Raw genomic sequence first — 18193 nt, forward strand, 5'->3', positions numbered from 1 at the left:
TGCTCATGTTGGGTACTCTTAATTCTTTGGCACGAAGTCACGCTGGAAACCTTTTATTTGCAGGAAGAGAAGCTGCAACGAGTCGTCTGCAAGTGTTCAATGTTCTTTTGTGCAATTTTTTTGTGAACTGGGAATTCCAGTACTCTTTAGTCTCTCAATCTCGGTACACTTTGAAGTTTGAAACAAGAAAAAGGAGAGTCATATGAATATATAATTGTCCTCATTCTATAATATTTCAATTATTATCTACTGATGAAGACTTGAGAAATCGTATCAAAGCTCGCACATTGATTTAGAATTTGATGTTTAGTGATTTATATCTTTAGAATTTCACAAGTTGCAGCAATATATTTATTGTTTTAGTTAATGGCTCACAATTTGTTCACTACATTTTTTTTTTCCATTTATTGACAATCAAAAGGAACCAATACAAGAAACACCTGTATGTAAACAAATGAATTACAAAGAAAAAAAATGAAAGGAATGTATTCCAGAAAAAAAAAACCATTATTATGTAATAAAATACTCAATTTCTAAACTGAGTTGTTTTCTCATATTAATCTAACAAGAAATATAGCGTTTTGCACTGGGACTCCAAGTAACCTACTACACGTACTTAATAATACGAAAGTCACCATTTGATTATGCATATCTGGCCACTAATCTATTTGATTTAAAAGCTATCTTAATTTCTTAACGAGTGATCGATTCTCAAAAGGCATATTAATGAGTAGAGTTTAAATTGAATTTCCTTGACCTAGAGCTAGATTGATTAAAAATTGATTAAATTCAAAATCATGAAAAATCAGATTCACCTAAATCCATGATTCTCTTATAGAGTCTGGTTCTAGAATTTAAAAAAAAAAAAAGGCGTAAACTCAAACCCATATAAAGTATGCTGATTCTGGATTGAACCCAAGCATTAGTTTGCCTTATTAACATCATCATGGAAACATATAGGGAAAATCGCCCAAAACGTCCCTCACATTTTGTAAAATGACTTTTTTCATCCCTCACTTTTAAAAGTGTAATTTTATGTCCCATATATATTCACATCGGTCAAATTTAGTCCCTAACTAGGTTTCCGATCATTTTTTGGCCAGAATCCATCACGTGCAAGGCATGTGATCATTTTTTAAGGGTAAATTTGTCAAATTATATTTTACATAATCTAATCTATAGTTCTCCACATTTTATAAAACAAATTTTTCGTCCTTCACATTTTATAAAATGATTTTTTCATCCCTCACATTTTATAAAATGAATTTCTTCATCCCTCACATTTCAAAAAATGAATATTTCCATCCCGCACTAATTATGTGTGTGAGGGAAACCCTAAAAAAAAATGTGTGTGAATACATTTTGTTTAAACACATGTATATGTCTATTTGATTTTGCTTAATAATACGAATAGCATAAATATATGTATGTGTCTATTTGATTTCACTTAACAATACGAATACCATATATTATACGTGATCATTTGATTTCATCTGGTATTAGCTAGTAAAAAATCTTGCATTTATTGTCAAGTTGGCCAATAAAGCTATTTTCAGTCAAAATACAATAAGAATATGCAAATTAAGGTTCTATTGGTAAATATTAGTCATAATCATACAAAAAGAGAAGATAGTCCACAAGTTGGGCCCAATTACATACATGTGTTTATGCTATTATTATTAAGCAAAATCAAATAGACATATACATGTGTTTAAAAAAAAGTATTCACACACATAATTAGTGAGAAATGAAAAATTCATTTTTTGAAATGTGAGGGATGAAAAAAATCATTTTATAAAATGTGAGGGACGAAAAAATTTATTTTATAAAATGTGGAGGACTATAGATCAGATTATGTAAAATATAATTTGACAAATTTACCCTTCAAAAATGATCACGTGCCTTGCACATGATGGATTCCGGCCAAAAAATGATTGGAAATCTAGTTAGGGACTAAATTTGATCGATGTGAATATGTAAAGGACATAAAATTACACTTTTAAAAATAAGGGATGAAAAAAGTTATTTTACAAAATATGAGGGACGTTTTGGACGATTTTCCCAAACATATTGATACGAGTAATTATATAGTGCGATTGGGATATGATTTCATTAATTAAATAATTATTAGTTTTACACACACACACGTGTGTCTCTATGTGTGTTTATATATATATATATATATATATATATATATATATATATATATATATATAAAGTAAATGATTTGATTACATTAACATAACTAGTATTCTATCCCAGCAACACTATAAAATTTCCCCGTCTGTGTCACATTAAATTGAATTAGTAAAAGAAAAGTTAAAATTATATCTTGAGAAAAAGCCACATATAAAATCTATCAAGGGGTATGTCAATGAGTCAGGTTTTATTCAGATTCAACCCAAACCTAATATATTTAGGTAGGATTTGGATTTAATTTCTCAAATCCAGATCCTATCCAAATTCAGACCATGTAAAAGAGTCATGAGTCTTAGTAAGATATAATTTTCTATTATTGGTATCCAAATTCAGAAATATACCAGATCCGTGTATATATATATATATACACAAATGCACATATACACATATCTATGTATGTATGTATATACATACATACACACACATATATATACACATATGCATATGTATATACATACATAGATATGTGTAAACTTTTCAAAAAAGTAGAAAAAGTGAAGGCAAATAGATAAAAGATTGGATGTGAATACAGTTGAAACTTTGAAAATAAATAAAAGTAGTCAGCAATATTTCTTTTTTTGAGTTCATAATATTGCATTCAACTTCATGAGTATTAATTTTATTATTTTGAAAATAAAAATTGGATGGCATTTGTATTATTTTTGAACTGTATATATTTTTAACATATTTTTTAATTTAGTATATTTAGAAAAGTATAATGAATACACATTGGATACTCAAATCCATGAGACTTTGGGTCTGGACTTATTTTTTTAGGCTCATAAGGGTTTGAGTCTAGATTTGGATCTAATGAAATTTAATGGATTTAATCTGGATCAAAGGAATCCAATCTAAACCCTATCTATTGACATGCCTATCTATTAGTGGATAACTAAATTAGATTAATTATTCTTTCCAATATTTATGAGTATCTGATTTTACTTTACCTGTTCTAAGCCTCCTACTAATTGTTAGTGCTTCACGAAATTTTATCAAAATTTACCTTACTTGTTCTTTCCAATATTAGATTAATTATTCTTTCCAATATTTATGAGTATCTGATTTTACTTTACCTGTTCTAAGCCTCCTACTAATTGTTAGTGCTTCACGAAATTCTATCAAAATTTACCTTACTTGTTCTTAGTAGGGGTGGCAATCAGGTCGGTCACGATTTAGCAGGTCGGGATGAGACACAGGTATTCCAGACAACTCGCCATTCCAAATTTGACTCGTTTATTTTATCAGGTCAGGTTTCTTGACCTGAACACGAATCGCAATGTTTGCGGGTCACCCGAACCTGACCTGTTTCAACTTGCCAATTTAATGATAAGTTGATCACCTAAAATAGAAGCACATAACTACTACTAATCATACTAATAACCTCCAATAATCAGCAATGTAAATTGCCCATCGAAATTCAGAAATCCATTCATTCAAATGAGAATCATACGCAAAAGGCAATCACCAAACATAATACAAATCCAAATGACTAAGACATAAAATGACATAACATAAGTTGACAAGCAGTAATCACAAGTCCAAACTCCCAATATCATCATCAAATTCAAATGGCTACAAGCCATGAAAGCTAAAAAGACATAAGATAATAACAAGTCCCATATCATCAATTCATCATCAAATCCCAATGGCTACAAGCCATAAACACTAAATAGCAACAAAATAGATATAAAACTGAAACATAATCACTGGTCTAAGTTTCAAGCTCAAATAGTGAATTGATACTTCTCTTCCAACTTCCAAACTTCACTAAATCAAGGGATGCAAGTACTTTTTAAGTACCCTGCAATGTAGACATCAAAGTATTAATGCCTAATGGTGATACATCTAAGTACAATAAAATATATTATACTATAACATTTAGCTCACCAAAGTCAATGACTTAGAGGTTGACCACATTAGAGTTTGAATCTTCAACAAATTGGACATCATCTTTTGATATGTTCAAAGACATGATGTCTTGAGTCATATCCTCCAGCCTCAAATCTGTCATCTCTGCGTTAACAACATAAGAAAAATAAAATGAGTATAGAATACTAAAGAAAAAACGTAGATATTAGAAAATATCAATTTACTAATTTTACCTTTCTCCCCAAACAACCAGTCTTTAGTACATACTAAAGCTTCAACTATTAGTGGTGACAATGAACTATGGAATTGGTCCAGAATCCTATCGCCAAGGCTAAAAGCAGATTTTGATACAACAGTTGATACAGGAACACATAAGATATTTCTAGCTAATTTTGCTAGATCTAAAAATCGATATCGTTGAGCCTTCCAATAGTCAAGAACATGAATCTCAGATTTTCTTTTACTTCTTGGCTCATGTAGATACATTTCCAATTGAGTTTTTTGTGCACCACTGATAAATTCAAAACTATCAAAGTTATCAAATTCCTATTGAACATGACATTGAAAGAGAGATATATTAGACATGAAAATGAGAACAGAACATTTTAAAATCACATGGGAGTATATAAATTAATAAGTCAATACTACTAAAAAATATTATCATCACACCTTGAAAACATTTGCTGATTGGTTTCCTTGTACTTCTGCTGCATCAAAAGAGGTCTCATTCATCTCATTGCTACCTTGAGAACAAGAAGATAATGGCTGAGACATCTTACTAACTCTAACATATTCATTGAAAAGATTAAAAAGTGTATCCCTGACCTTTGTTAGTTCTGCAGACCCTGGACCATATAATTTTTTATAACTAAACTCAAGAATCTAAAATTTGTATCTAGAATCAAATACCACAGCAATGGCTAACAAAATATTGAACTCAGACCAATATTTGTTGAAATTCACAAACATCTGTTCAGCAATTTTCTTCATAAAGCCATTAGAACTGCGACACTCCTCAAACAACTTTAATTGAATCAGAAAAACTTGAGGAAAGTACAAGTTAGTAGTCAGGTACTTAGATCCTGAGAAGGCCATGGTTGCATCATAAAAAATTTGTTAAAAACTGCAAAATTTTTCAACTCTTTCCCATTCTTCTGAAGATGGACAGGATTGAAAATTGGAATCACTCAATTGTGAGTGACAAAAGGCAAGACAGTAATAAAGAGCACTTGAAAGCATCTTATAAGTGGAATTCCATCTAGTTGGGACATCCTGAACTAAGGCCTTTTTAGAATCAAGGGATGTTTGTGCTATGCATTGAGTAAACTTTATTTTTCTCACTTGAGAGCCCTTCACATATTTCACACATTCCCTTATTCTATCCATTGAGACATCAATTTCTTTCAAACCATCTTGCACAATCAGATTTAGAATATGAGAACAACACCTCACATGAAATAAAATGCCATCATGCACCAAAGCACCTTTCAACTTAAAAGCTGATTCTTAAGTATGTGAACACAAGAATCATTTGTAGAAGCATTATCCAAAGTGATGGCGAATAATTTCTTTTCAATACCCCAATTACTAGCCAAACTATAATTTTTTTCTGCTAGAGGAACTCCACTATGAGGAGGAGGCAAATAAGAAAAATTCAGAAATTTTTTTTGCAGCACCCAATTATTATCAACGAAGTGTGTGGTCAAACTCAAGTACCCAGCAGTAACTACGGAGCTCTATGCATCAGAAGTCAAAGCAATTCGACTAGGACATAATTGTAGTTCAGCCTAAAGTCCATCAACTTCTTTAGCATGCAATTTTTTTATATCTACCTTAGCGGTGTTTCTAGTAATATGTTTAACTTGTGGTTCCAAATATGAACATGCATTTTTAATTCCCTTATATTCGACAAATGAAAATGGCAATTCATGTCTGATGATTGCATGCATCATTAAATCTCTAAATTTCTCTTGACTAAACTGAGAATTTCTTGTGGACAAAGCTCCTCAATCAGCAGTAAGAAGATATTGACCAATGTCTTTAGTTGTCATTTTTTTACATTTTTTTTATATGTCGAAGGAGGTTACCAGTCCCCTTTTTAGTCCCTGCAGAGTAGATACGCTAATATTTTTTGCATTTGCACTTCAATTCCTCATTTGGCTTTGGAGTTAGGATGGTAAAGTAAGCCCAAACTTCAGAAGTTAGCTTCCTCTTTTTCTTTTAAGTCCTAACATTGAGACTGGCTCCTCATTTCCATTGTTTCTTCAATGCTGTGGTCACTACCACTATCATCATCCACTTCAAGTGGATTTGGATTTGTATCACTTTCATCCATCTGTTAACCAACAAATAGATATACATATCATTGCCAATTCAAGTTAAAATATTTCTCTTATTACAGTAGCAAATCGGAATCCATCTTTACAAATATTAATCACACAAGGCTGTGTACAACCCAACAAATTAAGAAGGAAAATATTGAATCATAGAGAATGTTGACAGGTTGTCGAAGCCTGTGCAATAACAAATACCTGCTCAACTGAAGTTAATTTCTGTAGATAGTGGTAAGCAGGGTCGAATTCACAGGGACTGGGTGTAACTGTTTCTTTTCAAATTCACAGTAACAAAGGGAGTGTTTTTGTGCAGAAGGTGACAATCAAAGAAATTCAAATAAAATCTAAGAAACTACTAAAAATTAAATAACAAATTACTAAAATCAAATGGGTGATAATTAAGGATCTAGTCAAGAAATAACTTCAGCATTGGTTCACCTAATTGATCATTGAAACAAAGGCAATTCCAATTATTTACTAATAAATAGGTTATAACTGCCAAACAAGCGATGACAGTCAACTCCTCCTTTCTGTGTCGGTGATTAAGGTACGCCCGTTAATCACTATTCTAATTGAGGAATAATCTTAGGTACGCCCGTAAGATTTAATTCCCCAATTGCCTTACGTATTAGATGAGCCCTATTCTAACCAAATAACGCACTACCAGGGTTATTTCAGATTAGCCCGCGTATTCCCCTGACATAAACCCAATCATGCCAGTTATCACTATTTTGAGATAATTAAACAATTACGGATTTAACGTCCCAATTGATAATAAGTTATCAAATTAACTAATTATCCGAATCCAAGACAATCAATTAATTAAATAATCATAAGCACTACAATCAAGAAATATGCAAATACCAGTAAATAAAAAAAAAGATAAAATTAAATCGATCTCACAATTTTTAGATGAACCAAACCCTTCGTTGTTCCTTGACTAGAGAAAGGGGTTTAGCTCATTATTGATGAGAAAACCCATGCAAAATCGAAGCATCAGTCGTGGCCATAGTCTAGAAATTTAGGAAACTTCAATTCGGTTCAAGGAACAAAGAGAAGTAAAGTTACATAGGATGATTTAGTCTTCCATGGCCCTGACTCACGTAGGAGGCAACCACCCAAAGGGAAAAGTCAAAAGGAAAGCTGAACTAAAAGTCCTGCCATACGAGAAGGAAAAGCTATCAAAGAAAAGTCAAAACTAAAGCTTCCAAGTAGTCCCCTGTGCGGCGGCTCTCCTTCCGGAGAGGAAGAAGCCTCTGGACGCTTCTCCAGGTTTGCTTTCTTTTCCTTTTTTTAGTTGTTGTCTTCGGTCAAAATTATCAAAAAGGTCTTGCATCTTCTTGTTTCAAGAATGCCCTTAATTGTCTGCTATTTGAACTCTTTTCCGATGACTGTCAAATTGGTCTTGATTGTGGTATTTTTGTTCTATTCCCTAAAATAAATGTAAATTACGAAAATTGCATAGAATCTAATAATTAATCCACATCTGGTCAAGTAATAGAGAAAATTAATAATAAAATCGTAACCTATCAAATGTCCGTAAACAATCTGAATCATGGGACGGAAGTCTGGAGTCCATTGTTATTTATTATTCCAAAAAGCCTCTTCAAAATCTCTAGCAAAAAATCAAAACAGGAAAAATTTCCATTTTCTAGTCCAAATTTATATAATTTTCACAAAATGCATGAGGTGAAGGAAATCTAGAATGTTTAACTTAAGCAATTAGAGTATAAAGATGACTGCTATGACTTCATCAGTTCAACTATACAACTCATAATCACTAAAAAGGAAAAAAAAAATGAAAAGCACATAAATAATTGAACACCTTCTCAGCTTCTTCAATAATATTTCTGAAATCTAATTCTTTGAATTTGTCTAGAGTGAAGAGAGGGTTAGAAGGTCTGTCAACTCACCAGTGCAGTCGGTCAGATTTCGAAGATAGAAGCTATGCTCGGAGAAGAAGAGCCACAAGCACGTCGTTGACTACTAAGAAAAGCCACTAGCTTGCCAGTCAATTTTTTTCCTTGTTGGCCAGCTTTGCTAGTCAGAACTCACAAGTGCGGCATCAAGAGGGAAACGGGGCAAATGACCGCTACTGAGCTGTTAATGGCCATGATTTGGCCTCAACAAATTGTGCGGTCCAGTTCATAAATTATGCATCGATTTTCACATTGTGTGTGGGATCTACAAAATTTTGTACTAAAGTTACACGTTGTACAAATAAAGTTATACCATGTGCAATCAAAATTATGCGCAGTTGAAAATGGCCAAAACTGTTGGGGACGGTTGCGTCCTCGTCCTAGTTACAAGAAAGTGGGATGTTGTGACCCTTATTGCCTCCCAGAATCTGAGAGGTACATGCGTCATCCTTGCCCCAGTTATCGGAAGAAAAAGAGGTCTTCTACACCTTATATTGCCCCTGAGATCATCTTCAATGTTCTTGTCTTCCTTCCCGCTGATGTTCTTTACAATGTGATGAGGTATGTGATGTCTGTCGAGAGTGGTACAATATAATCTCTAGTTCTACTTTCATTGATGCACACCTCCAAAAGGCAGAGAGGGGCATTCTGATCAAGCAAAATTGGCCAGATTGTTCTCTTCAATTTGTGCAAATGGTCAAGCATGATTGTCCTAAGTTAAGCAAGGTACACTTGTCTGGCTTTTCGAACTATATTTCAACCAGCTGTAACCGAATGACACTAGGAGGTTTAAGGAATTTGGAGCCTATATTTTTATATTTAAAAAGCCAATAGCTACCGGAGGGTTTCTCCATTGGACACATGACATGCTTCCTTTGAATCTTAATTTAGATCTTGAAACTGAGACTTTATGCATGTGTACGGCCCCAGAATGTGCAGAGATGAAACACAGGAGATATTTAGGAACTGGGAGTACGCTTCGTATAATGGATCGCTTGGGGAAGTTTCTGTGGGGGCTCTGGGTGCTAAAAGACGCAGAAACTGGAGAATGGACTAAGGTGGCCTGTTTGGATCTGAGACCTCAAGAGCAAATGCTTCGGTCCAGTTTATGTCCGCCAGGGTTTCAACTTTTGCCTGTCGGTTGGTTAAAAGATGGACAGATTGCTATCCTCTGCATTGAATATGAAGATGGGATTGAACGTCAAATTGGTTACCATGAGCAGACACATCCAGCGAGAAATTGCATTACGTATAATTTTGCTACAGGAGCCGTTAACTCATTTCAACTGCGTAAGGGTAGACCTGACGATATGCATCAGAGTACCAAATATATTCCTTGTGTGAAGAGCCTGGTTTCTCCGAGATTTGCAGCTACCTAGTAGTTAATTCTCCTTATATTCTGCAAAACTTGGGATGAGAAAGACATGGAAAATGGATGTTGTTGGAATTGGATCATTGGTGTTAGGTGACGTCTTATTGGTATTGGCATTGGTATTGGTGTTTGACTTGGTTTATCTAACTTGAGGTGATTTTGAAGGATTAATAAGTTACTGAAATGTTAAAATCAGCCTACAATAATAAAGGAGTATTTGATGCTTTCTTTTGCTTACATAGAAATTTGCCTTTCGAATAGCAACTGGAAAAGGACACACTGGAAAGGATGATAATAGCTTTCTTCAGCTAAGCCACATAAGTCACAAGTAGATACCATTCAACATTTATGACCCAAGGCCTTTTAAATGATCATTTCTGGCATCATTCTCTCAGTCTATCATAGGGAACAAAGCCTGTGTATTTCAGAAAGCAGGGAGTAGAAAAATTGTAGTCATCATAGGAAGGAAAAAAAATCTAAAAGAAGCTTTTATGAAGCAGTGAACTCCGTGCCAGATCCAGAAGCAAGCGAGGTTACTCATCATTTTACCTGTTTTGCTCCCTGCGAAAACAAAAGGCAAGAATTACGCCTGGTTGGAATTAACTCATCATTTCTTCTCCAAGGAGGCAGTGTGAACGCAAGGATGCACTATTTAGAGTCCAAATTCTCAAGAAACTTCTTACGATCTGTGTCAATTAGCAAGAAAAGTAGTTCCGATTTTTGCAATCTGGCCGTGAATGCTGCAAGGGAAGTTGTTCCCCAACACTAGCAGTTTCATATCTGTCTTCCTTCATTGTAAGATTCACTCTAGTTCCCTTGTTGTAGCATTTAGACATTTAGACCTAGTCCTAGCTTTAAGATACTATCAAATACTACTCATTTGGAATTAAATCCAGTTATAAGTGATTCATGTCTTACTACCATTCAAATAAAGGTATTTTATGTTTCAGTATTAAGATGTCTGAAGGAAAGATGTGAATTTCTGAGTAATGTTCGTGCATACCTTTTATTGCTCTGGGATTTGTCCTTGCTCAGCCTGGAGTGGAGAATTTGTCAGAATAAAGAAAAGTGAGCATCTAGAGTGGGGGATTTGTTATCAAGAATAAAGAAAAGTAAGTAAACAATATGGACAAAGAAAGAGCAACAGAAAACCATGTACCTGAATTGAGTCTCTCTCCCGTTTAAGTGCATCGATTTCCAACCTAAGCTTCTCGACTTGCCTCAACGTCCTATAACACCAAAATTAGTAACATGCCATGCCATGCCATATTTATTTTTATGTGTCCCAGTGTCCTTTACAAAAAAAAAAAAAAAAAAAAAAGGAAGAAGAAATTATTACTCTGCATTTGGGGCGGCTTCATCTGAGGGGAGATAGATCCTGTCGTTATTGTATTCGACAGGAAAGGTGGCTAAAATCCTCCTAACTTCTTCATCGAAATCAACGTGGCTTAGCTTTGTTTGGGCTACACCGAAACTTGTTTTGATTCCACAAACCACCTTCTTCGCCAGCTCTGATACACTTAGAGGGCAAGAGGGAGTTGGAAATCTAGAAGGACAAATTGGGAAACCAAAGACTCCAGAAGCCGGCGACCATAAATAGAGTTACTGTCAGTGTCCATAAGGACGTCTTGAATAAGTTCCTTCAGCAACATCTCTTTTTCCCTAAGGGTGCGTTTGTTTCTACAGAATTGAAATTGAATTGGAATTGGAATTCTATAGAATTAGAATTCTATGAATTGGAATTCCAAAACATTGGAATTCTTTTGTTTGGATAATGCATAGAATTGATACAGAATTCATTTGGAATTCCAAATTCTTTGTTTGGATGGGAGAAGAATTCATTCCCATTCCCACTTTTCATTCCCATATCAAAAAATATTGATTACCTGAAACCATTCCCACTTTTCATGCTCGTAACCTTCCATTTCCGTTTCAGGCTGGATAAGATAGTGTCTCCCCAATTTTATGATAGCACATAGAACTATATTAAAGTATCGACTAACTGTCTCACCTGATCTTATGAAATTAAAATTGACAGTGCGATTCTTGAAGTTATGAGCAAGAACATAGAGAAACATTGCAACTGCTTCTTCAACAGTAATATTTCTAGTATCCCTCAACCCACAATGCTCTCTTAAATTTGTACATAAAACAGTAAAACAATGTTTATTGAGTCTAAGTTGCTCTGCACAAACTCTATTGTTTCCATAGTAAAGACGCCTTAGATATATTTCACGTGCTACTTTAAAGTCCAAGTAAGGCTCCTTTACTATATGTTTCTCATGCCACCAAACTACTAATGTGGCTACTGTTACCATATAATTTGCAACTACCACTTTTCTCTTTTTTGTTTTTTGCTCGTCTCCTTCCTTATCCATGTCAATATCCAAATTCTGCAATTCAAAATCACGACAACAATAAGAAAAGGCAAGTCAAAAGACCAAATTTTAAAAAGTGAGTGTGTTAAATTCTACATAGTCAATTGAAGCTAAAATGATAGCTAATGAAACCTCTGACATAATAATCTGCAATAATATTTTTGCCTTTCCCGAAATATTACATTTACAGCTTGTGAATACAACTATTGACAGAAACAAATATATTGGCTTATACACCTTTAATACTTTAGAGATCGCTTAGGAATTAGCTACAATTTTGTAATTCATTAGTTTGTGCAAGTTGTTGGTAAACATAATTAGCTACAATTTTTTTTCACGCAAACTGTTTATGCTTTATTAGGATGTGTTAAAACTTTTGTGAATATGAAGACTACTTCCTCGGTAAGAAAGTGAGTTCCAATTTGTTAGCTACTACTAAGAGCAAAGAATATGCAGTATAAAAGGTTTAAGCTATGTTGATCTTTAAGTAAAGCATTTTTCACCTTTTTTCTTAATATACATTTCAGCAGCCATTGGCCAGGAAAGTTGATAATTAAGCTCTAAGGCTCAGAGAACTAAATTCAGCACTCCCTCATTTTCTCTCCTCTATCTCACACAACACACACACAAGAGAGAATTAATGGAGTAGATCCAACATTTCAGTCATGAGCATCCCTTGATATTGAGCAAACTCAAAGACGATGAATTCTCTGATGAGAAAATTAGTCGTTGCAGAGGCTGTTCACTTAAAATTTTGCCAGGATCAACCTTTTATTCATCAATATCTAGGTATGTTCTTCATATTACACACCATCCACCATAAGAAACAAAAGGGATCACAAAATTCCATTCAAATACAGATCAACCAGAATTTCATTCAACAATTTACTTGTCTAAAGACAAAACAACACAAAAAATTCAACAAGAAAACACTAACAAAAAGGTTCCCTTTTCATATCATGATTAATCCTTTCAACTTTTACAGTATGAGCTCTCCAATTTTCATCAAAGTTCAAGGGAAAATAATCAATCAAGTGACAGTGGACAATCAGAGCAACAATGGAATACAAAAGTTAGTCTATGCCTATCTTCAACTCCTATCCTCCTCAATGTACTATCGACAAGAAGAAACCAAAAAACAGAGAGCTCAAAATTCACCACGATCAGGGGCAGGACAATTTCCATCAACTTTTTTCTTCTCAAGTTTCATGAAAGTTGTTTACTTCTAATCAAAGTTGATTTTTCCAAAAGCCTCAGAATCAATAAAAAAATGTCCAAGTTCCTAATAAGTACTCTCAAATCCTATGAGTCAGGCATTATCCCGAATGGGTTCCAAGACAAATTTTGACTAATTAACTAAAACTCAAACAAACAAGAAAATGGAAACCAAAGACCAACTTGTTCTTTTGTTCTCATAACATCGTAAATTACAAGCTTAAAATAATAATAATAATCGCATAGAATCAATCAATACCACAAATTATCAAAAAAATACCTTAAAAAAATAATGTTTAATAGAAAAAAATAAAATTATGAAGTTACCTTTATATACTCTAATTCTATCTGAAAAATCTGGAATAGTAGGGAGTAAATTACAAAGCCATGTCGTTCTCTCCTGATGCTAGGGAGAGACTGCTAATAATAGAGACTATTCCTCGTTCTCTCCTGAACAAGTATCAGCTTCAAGGAAATAACGAAGAAGTTGGGCACTTTTGTTTGTCCTTGGACGCTAAGATGGAATTGATCAATGAATTTTGCCAAATTGGTAATGAAATTTCATTCTTCACTCATCGAATCAATTCTCAATTCATTCACTGGAAGGGAAGGGGAAGGCTGACAGAAACTAATTAAAACCCCATAATTTCAACCTGTGTTATGCAGTGGCCAGCACAAGTGGAGGAGGCGGCGGCAGGAATGCTCCAACAGAGCATTAGATATGGCGATCGATAATGGGAAGAGAAGAGAGACGTTTGAGTTTTTTCCATCAATTTTATAGTTGACCCATTTTTTAGATTTTACCCGTAAAAGACCCGCGTATTGACCCGATTTAAGAGTTCAAGCGTGGAATTGGAATTGGAATTCTTTGGTCCAGCCAAAGAATTGGAACTACGGAATTCGATGGATTTAGAATTGCAATTCAATTCTAATTCTATAGGAAAAATAATATCCAAACACAAGAATTGGAATTGGAGCCCCAATTCCAATTCTAAACCCCAATTCTACGGAGAACCAAACGTACCCCAATTGCAAGAGTGTTTGCCAGTCTTGATAAACTAAGTAGTCAAAATACAACAAAACATGAGTTAGTTATTGGTCAATTAATTAAGGACAAGTGCAGAAACAACAAACGTGTTGGAGGGCTGCAGTGATCATAAGTGGGGAATATATCACTTTAAGAGAGGAAATTACCGTGTGTTTGGACTTTCTGGATTTTCACCTCCCCTGTCCATGCCACCCGGAAAGTCTCCCCTGGAGCTGCCACCCAGAAAGTCATGTGACCTAGGCAATTCATTGAACAAATATGCTAAGGGCTGCAGTGATCTTAAGTGAGAGCAATCTTATCAATTTAATGTTCCTAAAAAGCTATCATATAATTTTATTACAATATTGGAACAGAAGTACACACAGTGGCATAACATTTGCATTAATCCTGCTGCTTTCTTCAATATTACGAGCTATACCTATGCCTTTCTACTTTTGTTACAGAGTAGCGTTCTAGCACTGGCAGTACCATTGTCCAAGATCTAAGGTCATTTTGGACAAGCCTTTTCTTGGCAGTTTTTTGGGTTCAAGAAATGCATCTCTGCACAGGTGTTACTAAGGGAATCAGGGGCAAATTTTGGGACACTACAGAGCAAAATATTCGCTTCTATCAACTCAGGTTTTTATGACAGATACGCCAATTCAGCTCACACCTACTCAATTTGGATCAGGGTATGCCCTACATAGAAGACTAGCGAATGATAATTTTATATAACAACAAGACGTATAAAAGAATAGTAAAACTTACATTGACGTCCTCATATCCACACCCAGGGGTGATGTACTGCTATGCCCTTGTCTAATAGTCTCGTCAGTATCTCTCCCCACCTCTTGCATTGTCTGAACTCGTACTCCTCCTATAGGCTCAAAACTCTCAAATTGTGACTGTTGTGGCTCCCTCATCTCCATATTATGAGAGCTATTAGGAATTGTGCCGTGGCCAATATGCTCGAATCCCTCATCCATTCTGCCTCTCATAGCCTCGTTTGCCCTACAAAACAATGTGGCAGAACAGTTTGAAGAAAGAGAGCTTAACATTTCAAGAAATGCCCCAATATTTAACCCATTTAGTTTCTACAAAAACATATTTAGCATGGAATTGATGTCAACATGACTAATTAATTATCTTACCCAGTTGGACTTCCAGCGACAGCATTATTCTCCCCCTCATTAATGTTATTCTCTGTGTCATTTGCACCACTTTCTTCCCTAGACACTGGTACCCTGTAAGATAATATTGACCAAATTTAAAGAAATGAAAATATAGTTTGGAGAATTTCCAGCAACGCCCCAAACTTGATGAATTGTGTTATTTGTTTGAGTTGAGTTATACATTTATCACAAATCTTACCTACGCCGCCTAGAACTTCTTGTCCTACCTTGCAATGCAGTCAAGACTGTTGCATCTGTATAACTCCTGTAGAAATCATGAAAGTAAATCATAGTGCTAAAGAGATAAAAGTTCTCTACACAAAAAGTGAGTTGATTTGCATATTGATTAGTCGTTATTTACCTTTCCTGCCTACAAGGTCGAAAAGTAATTTCTTTTATCACTAGATTCCCAGAATCAACATCTGGATATTAAAACTGAGTACGTAAGTACAAGTCACAAAGTCCCAAAAGGAAAAAAAAAAGGAAAAAAGAAAGAAACACATCAACATCCAAATTATTCTAACCTAGGCGGGTCTTCTGCCCCAACGCTTTAAGGAGTGAGTTGCCAAAGTCTACAACTTGATCTTTGGTATTCTGATCACCATATCCATCATACTTTGCATTGACTGGTTCCAACTTTTTTCTGTAATACTCCTTTTTGCTCTCAGTCAATGTTACCTCACGCTCGGGGCGCTCTTCAGCAGGCGGTAACTGCATACGCTTGCGTTTCTGGCGTTCTTCTCCCACATTGCCACCTTGTTGCTGTTCTTGTGCTTGCTGCTCTTCTTGCAGAGTGGTATCTTGGCGGTCTTCCATTTATAACTGCAACTTAACCACTGAAAAGAGAAGATATGTGATGCTAAATGCAGTAGAAATCCCAAATCCAATTCCAGAAGAACAAGGAACTAGAGAATGTTCTTGGAAGAACAAGAATCACGAAATTAGAGAGAGAGAGAGAGGAAGGAGCTAGCTGATCTCTCCTGTTTTTTTCCTTCTTTTTATTTGCTTCAGGGAAAAAAACTGCCTAACTAGCCATCACATTAACACAAATAACTAACTTCAACATCAACATTAACAAACTAACTGTCAAGATTCCCTTCATTCCCTATTGATTACAATCAAGAATTGCTAACTCTGATCATCAATCATCAAACGGTGCAAAAATAACAAAATAACTCAATAATGCATCAGAATCCAAATAAATTTAGTGCGATAATTATATAAAAAATGTACATCACAACGTATGTCCACACGGTTTAACACCTTAAACGAGATCATGCATGCATGGCAAGCAGAAAACAATACAAGATAGTGCATTCCCTCCACAATAATTGAATTGACTAATTAATCTTAAAAATTACAAATGGTACGTATTCATCATCATCAAAAAACTACTATCGTTACTATATGTGTGTGTGATGCATACTAGCATACTACTACTACCAATGCTACATACATATATATATATATATATATATATATATATATATATCTTTAGTAGTGGTCGTACGGTTCACCATCAGTTGCATATAATACAACGCATATAACTAGTGGTAATAAAGAAAAACACAGAAAAAAAACAAGAAGAATTAGGACGTATGCAAACTAATACCTCGTCAAAAGGCTTGATCCCAAGATGTGAAGTAACTGCAACTTGTTCTAGATTTTAGAATTTCTAGGGTGGATAAAGACAAACATGGCCTCCTATTTCTAATGACCTTTTGACTGAAAATTGGGTTTCAAGAACTTCCAATTTCTGCTTTTGGAAGGTGGACAAAGTTTCGTGCATGTCCAACCTTATGGAAGCTTTCTATATATTTCCTTTGATGTATTTCATTTTAGGAAACCGCTCTAATCCTTTTCAAGTCATGAAAACAAAGAATTAACAAATCTGAAGTAATATCTAATTGTAAACGTCCAACGCAACTAGAATATGAATTTTGGTTTATATCCTTGTGGCTTTAGTTTAATGTTGGAAAATATGTTACTCAGAACATATATGGAACTTTGATTTGAATCTATCAAACTCTATTAACTTTTGCTTGGATTTGTTCAAAGTGGTGGAAAGTGTAAATGAAGAGAAATAGAATATAGAGTTGGATTGGTTCAAACTTTTTTAGGTTTTAATTTTCTCCTAACCAAACTTAAAAACTTAATCTTGGAAGTAGTTAGCAAACCAATGTATTGAAATTTACTCAAGAATCATAAGAATTATGCATAATATTTATTGATCAACATGAATAGGTACCATCACTCAATGTTAACAGAAATAAGTATAGTATTAATTATGGTCTTTATTGGTTAAGGTTGATGCGCATAGAAATCCTGATTTCTAATTCTTCTTTTCCTTCCTGTTTCTTGAATCTCAACCCTCTCTTCTAAATAATTTAAAAAAATCAATGTTACGCTCATCTTTTCTGTTCATGGTTGGAAAGCATGGTCGATTAATTGGTGATAAGGTATTATATGAAAAAAAAAAAAATTTACTTAATGTTCAGAAACTTTATAGTTCCCCTAATTTTTAATGGCATATAGTTCCATTTTTGTGAGGAAGCTTCTTTCCGTTTAGCCGCTGACGAAATATCAAATCCATTGCAAGGAAGACTGAGCAACAGTCAGGAGAGTTGAGTTGAAAACCTCAAAAAGTAGAATTTACAGGGATGGAACAGGTGAAATTTAAAAAAAAAAAAAACAGAATTTTGTCCAAAA

General features: G+C 34.4%; 1 long non-coding RNA gene across 4 annotated transcripts; it reads right to left on the bottom strand.

Annotated features, from left to right (window-relative positions):
• Positions 1-9978: 9978 nt before the first annotated feature.
• Positions 9979-14257, bottom strand: LOC113689357 (uncharacterized). 4 transcript variants are annotated; one of them, XR_011817260.1, is made up of 6 exons: positions 13613-14226; positions 11579-12085; positions 11032-11372; positions 10852-10921; positions 10696-10728; positions 9979-10253 (listed from the first exon to the last, which is right to left on the bottom strand). It is a non-coding gene; the product is annotated as an uncharacterized lncRNA (long non-coding RNA). The 4 variants fall into 4 exon arrangements; XR_011817261.1 differs by having other exon boundaries at positions 11032-12085; positions 13939-14257; XR_011817259.1 differs by having other exon boundaries at positions 11032-12085; positions 13613-14232.
• Between the last annotated feature and the right edge of the window lie 3936 nt (positions 14258-18193).

Source organism: Coffea arabica, chromosome 1e (genome assembly GCF_036785885.1).
Source record: "Coffea arabica cultivar ET-39 chromosome 1e, Coffea Arabica ET-39 HiFi, whole genome shotgun sequence".
Classification (NCBI taxonomy): Eukaryota; Viridiplantae; Streptophyta; class Magnoliopsida; order Gentianales; family Rubiaceae; genus Coffea; species Coffea arabica.